A 6,000-nucleotide genomic window follows, 5' to 3' on the forward strand; every position below is an offset into this window, starting at 1 on the left:
ATAAGGCTCCGGCTTTGAATCCAAGGTGTTTCTCTGGTTTGAAAAATGTTAGCCTATAGGTATTGTCATAAGGTTAACTACCACCTTCAACAAACCATGATAAACCACCAAAAAGTTCTTTACCTCAGTGTTTATTCACTTGGATTATTCTTTAGTCTTTATCAAAACTAAGTCTCCTACTTAGAAGCCGATAAGCTTGACCTCCTTGTCGTGTTTCTTTATCCTCTCTCCCGCTTTCTTTCTTGTCTTTTCCGTAGACTTCTTGTTTTGCTCAAAGTCCACTGCCCTAATCAATGAGAACTGTACCTCCTCCGTAACAAAATTGTGTAGATTTTCATTGAACATAGGCCACATGGGACGAATCCTGTGGGTTTATGCCACAGGTTATTAATAGTTTTCTCAAAGAAACGAATATAGCCCAAGTTGAACATATTTTGTAACAGTACATACTGCATGAACTTGTTATTTCTTGCAATACTCTATCGCTAATGTTACTATGCAGAAGGTACACACAGATTTGAACACATTTTATGTTGCCCTTTGCCTTGTGCTTCTGAAATATTGTAGAAACTAATTGTGCCCCCTTACCATAAACAGCGCCATTGGCTTCCCTGCTGTTGTAATTTACCTCACTACAACCGCTTCGCAATTTTTTGACCAGTACTTAAAGAGAAATTTTGCTTCAAACTCTTTTATTGTCTGAGATGCCTCTGCAGCTATGGCCCCCATTCTAATGGCTCGCAACTCAGATGACTCTTGATGAAGGATATCTTTTCCCTTTAGTTCCAGTAACTTGATTAAATGTATGCAAAATTTTCTAAAAAATCTACAGGGTGAATTGATCTCAATGGGTCAAATTTCTAAAAATTCTAAAATTTAACTCGAATATTTTCCTCAGCTACACTCCCACCAGTACATTACTCAGACTCCGACGTGCTGACACACTGCTCCGTATTCCGCTTAAAGTCATTCAGTCCTTCAGTATACTTAGCTTCCAGACATTAATGCTATATCACATACTGCAACTGCACCTGAATTAAATGGTCTTCTTGAGATGAATTAATTTCTTCACACTTGCTGCTACGATATCGCCAATCTTTCTTATGTGTCCATTACAATGATCCTTTATCATTTCAGCCATAATGTTCCCAATTAGTTCTCAGCTTTTCTAAATCATGCTCTAGCTCATCACCCCAAGATGTTTTATTGTGTTCGTCTGACACTGAAGACATTTTATGATCAATGTGGACTGACAGATTTGTAACTGTCTGGTCTGAGACTTGCTTGGTACTAGCAGATGTTTGGTTTTGTAGCAGAAACCTTTACGTCTCAGTCTTGTTTAATGTTAGAAATCTTTCGGTCCGAGTCTTGCTTACTGCTAACAAATATTCGGTTCATAGCAGAAAAGTTTTGGTACTGGTCTTGCACAGTACTACCAAAATTTGTTTCATAGCTAACAAGACCTACTTGAATCTTACGTATCTTATGTCATGGCTGGACATACTCCTATTGCCTACACATCTATCCTTGTGCCTGCTTCTAGTTTGAATTTCAAATGATCACTGGTCTTTAATACAGAAACGGGCTCGCATTTAGAGTTAGTGCCTGCAATAGTGGATTCCATGTTGTTAGAGTTCCACAAGGCTTTTGATACGATTCCTCACAAGCGACTTCCAATGAAATTGCGTCCCTACAGTCTGCCGTCCCAATTGAAATTTGAAATTACAAAGAAATCCAGACCTTTAGCTGCTTATAGGCGCTGATAAATACGAGGGTGAGTCAAATGAAAACCATAAATTTGTAATAACAAATCGAAATTTCGCGCCGTTATCCTGTAAGTTGGTAAGCGTGCTACAAACAGCGCGCTGAATGACCTGTAGGTGACAGCGTAGTGCAGGTGCACACATCCCGTCGCAGTATCAGTATAAAAATGGCCGCCCCACTTGCGACTTGCACCAGGGAAGAACAGCGTTCTGTTATTCGGCTTTTGGGTAGTGAAAGTGTGAAACCTATCAAAATTCACCGCCAGATGAAGGTTCAGTACAGTGATGCATGTTTTTCACAGCAGCAAGTCTACGAATGGAGTAGGAAGTTCGCAAATGGTGTGACTTCAGTGGAAGATGTTCCTCGTCCAGGTCAGGCACAACGAGTTGTGGCTCCACAGTACATTGCAGCAGTTGAAGCCATAGTGAAGGAAAACCGCCGAGTGACACTGAAGATTAGTCATGGGTCAGCACACCACATTGCACATGATGTGTTCCAGTTTCACAAAGTGTCTGCAAGGTGAGTGCCACGGCAGCTGACTCCACAAATGAGAGAACGACGTATTGATACTTGTGAAGAACTTCTTCGGCGCTTTGAACGAGAAGCTGATGGCTTCCCTGCAAGAATCATTACTGGGGACGAAACCTGGGTTCACTTCCACCAACCGGAAACGAAGAGAGCGAGCACAGAATAGCGCCATTCCTCATCACCAAAACCAAAGAAGTTTCGAACAGAACCATCAGCAGGGAAGCCGGCCGGAGTGGCCGTGTGGTTCTAGGCGCTACAGTCTGGAACCGCTAGGCCGCTACGGTCGCAGATTCGAATCCTCCCTCGGGCATGGATGTGAGTGATAGGTTAGTTAGGTTTAAGTAGTTCTAAGTTCTAGGGAACTAATAACCTCAGAAATTAAGTCCCATAGTGCTCAGAGCCATCAGCAGAGAGGGTTATGCTGACTCTCTTTTGGTACGAAAAAGGCGTCATTTTGGAGCATTACATGCCTAGAGGGACCACTGTCACCAGTGCATAATACACAGATCTCCTAAAAATTCATCTGCGGCCTGCAATCAAATCAAAGCGACGTGGATTGCTGTCAGCAGGTGTCCTTTTGCAACATGATAATGGAAGGCCCCACACTGCCCGTACAACAGTTGCAACAATCACAGACCTGCATTTTGAGTGTCTTCCTCATCCACCATACTCAACAGACCTTGCCCCAAGTGATTTCCGTATGTGAGGACCACACAAAGACGCAATGGGAGGAAAGAAGTTCCGTTCTGATGAAGAGGTACGCCACGTGGTGCATGAGTGGTTGTGCGGACTAGCAAAATAATTTTTTTTCTAAAGGAATCTATACACTTTGTAAGCGCTGGAGGACTTGCATTGAGCGTGGGGGAGATTATGTTGAAAAGTGATACAGCTTTGTACCATTTCTGTACAATAAATAATATTTAAAAAAATATTTAAGGTTTTCATTTGACTCACCCTCGTATCAACGGGGACAGTTGAAAATGTGTGTTCCGACCGGGACTCGAACCCGACATCTCGTGCTTGCATGGCAGACGCACTATCTGACTGAGCCACCGAGGATACAGAGGATAGTAAGACTGCAGGGACTTACCTCTGGCACGCTCCCCGCCAGACCCACACTTCCAAGTTACTGTCTACACACTACACTTGTAGTGTCTCTGCCCACTACACTCATTACTCGCAGCAGTCAGCCTACCGATTTCCGTAAGGAGTTGGGGTAATCTGAGTGCATCCGCACTGAGGAAGATAATTGGCCGGTAAGCCTTATCTATATGAAGATGTTAACTGTTCTTTCAGACATGTCCGAAAGAACAGATACCACCTTCAAAATGGCTCTGAGCACTATGGGACTTAACATCTGTGGTCATCAGTCCCCTAGAACTTAGAACTACTTAAACCTAACTAGCCTAAGGACATCACACACATCCATGCCCGAGGCAGGATTCGAACCTGCGACCGTAGCAGTCGCACGGTTCCGGACTGAGCGCCTAGAACCGCTAGACCACCGCGGCCGGCGATACCACCTTCATATACATACGTTGTCTCAATTGTTTGACTACATTTGTGATATCCTGTCAGAAAGCCAGGTTACGTAGTAACTGCCGGAAGATCATTGAGTAAAACAAACTTACTATCTGGCATTCCCTGAGTAAGTTCTATAGGCCCTCTTCTGTTCCTGAGCCACACAAACGATGTAGGTGACAATCAAAACAGCCCTCTTACATTTCTTTGTAGATGCTGCTGCCTTTTATCATCACATAAATTCATCATACCATCAAAACCAATTGCAAAATAATTTAAACGTAATGCCTATATGGTAGCGAAAACTGGTAATTGACTGTAAATAATGAAAAGAGTGAAATCATCCACATGAATACCAATAAGGGACCCGCTAAATGTCTGTTACACGATAATCACACAGATCTAAAGGCTGCAAATCCAACTAAATTCTTATGAAATATGATTATGAATCACTTAAATTAGAACGATCCCATAGGTAATATTATGGGGAAAGCAAACCAAAGACTGCGATTTATTGGCGGAATACTTAGAAAATGCAACAGGTCTACTGCTTACACTACGCTTGTCCACACTCTTGTGGAGTATAGCTGTGCGACGCGGGATCCACATCAGATAGCGTTACGGAGCACATAGAGAAAGTTGAAAGAAGGGCAGCTCGTTTGTTATCATCGCAAAATATCGAAGAGACTACCACAGATATGATAGACGAATTGGGGTGGCAGTCATTAAACCAAAGGCGTTTTTCGTTGCGGCGGAGTCTTCTCGTCAAATTTCAGTCACCAACTTTCACCTCCGAGTGCGAAAATGTTTTGTTGACGCCCACCTACATAGGCAGAAACGACGATCATGATAAAGTAAGATAAATCAGAGCTCACAATGAAAGATTTAAGTGTTCGTTTCTCTCGCGCGCTGTTAGAGATTGGAACGGTAGAGAAATAACTGTTCGAGGGAGATGTAGATGTATTCCCTGGAGATATTCTGCAGTGTCCGATAACAGCTCGGTAGTGAAACATTTTCACCTCCTAACTAGGCAATCTGAATCATTTCTACATACGCAACACAAATACATTTGAAAGCATACAAAAAGTAAGTAAGATTCCAGTATCACTGCTTAAAACAGCTGCTTACGACAGCTATTTCGGAAGATTTCCATTTTGTCCTGACGCATATCTAACATCTGATGTGACTGTATCTGGTTACTGTGCTCGTTACATTTCAAGTGAAGCTCTGTAATATCGATTTCAAGTCGATTTAGTGCAGTTTTATACAGTGTGGCATAATAGTTTGATTTATAATATTGCAGATATTTCCTGTCAAAAAATTATAGGAAATATCCTGTTAAAAAATGACAGGAAATATATCAAAATATTACAGTGCGGTGTAATATTTTGATATAATATTGTAGATATTTACTGTCAAAAGGCTTACAGGAAGTATCCTGTCAAAAATGACAGGAAATATCTACAATGTCATCTCAAAATATTACGCCAAACTGGAAAAAACAGCACAAAATCGAGGTGAAATCGATAATTTCAGGTGAAATATACATCAGAACAACGTAGACGTACTTGAAATGGAAATCTTTCGTAACAGCTGTCGTAATATTCAATAAATGTTTTGAGCAGTTATACTGCAACCTTATTTACAATGTCCTTTCAAGACATAGTTCACTGCAGGCCCATTCACCATGAAAAATATATAAAAAGTTCTTGTTAGTTTTACCTTATCCGTATTTCACGACCGGCTGTTAGTCGTTTTCCAATCCAGAATCACCTCTGATTACGTATGGCTGAGATGCTGTATTCTCCGGTCTCTGCACTGCTTTTATTGCGTAGTTCCTTGTCCTGGAAACGGCGCTCCAATTCTCTGAAGCACACCAATGTTGCGCGTGTCAAAGGTAGCCCACTTTTCTTAAATTTCCTAAAACACAAGTTCACATTACTGTACTTTTTTCAGGTGACATGAGCCAAAATTGCAACAAGGATGTTAAAACGAATGCAGATATAACAAAACTCTTACCGCCAATATTCGGTGCAGCAGACGGGTTCGGGTAGCAAACTGCCTGCCTGTTGATAAATCTTCAGTTCGACTGATAACAGACACTTATCGAAGCACAGGAAAAAGTGCCACGGCATATGATTCAGTAGGAGATAAGACAGTCTAATGGTATGAGATATCTGCAGATAG

The 6,000-nt window shown here is 41.7% G+C and overlaps 1 protein-coding gene across 1 annotated transcript in view; it reads right to left on the reverse strand.

Annotated features, from left to right (window-relative positions):
- Positions 1 to 5,739, reverse strand: part of LOC126106511 (uncharacterized) — a 79,441-nt gene extending 73,702 nt beyond the window's left edge. Inside the window, exon 1 of the mRNA XM_049912835.1 lies at positions 5,536 to 5,739. The gene's annotated coding sequence lies outside the window, so the exon portion shown is untranslated. The remainder of the gene's footprint in view (positions 1 to 5,535) is intronic.
- Between the last annotated feature and the right edge of the window lie 261 nt (positions 5,740 to 6,000).

The sequence above is a fragment of the Schistocerca cancellata genome, chromosome 10 (genome assembly GCF_023864275.1).
Source record: "Schistocerca cancellata isolate TAMUIC-IGC-003103 chromosome 10, iqSchCanc2.1, whole genome shotgun sequence".
Lineage (NCBI taxonomy): Eukaryota > Metazoa > Arthropoda > Insecta > Orthoptera > Acrididae > Schistocerca > Schistocerca cancellata.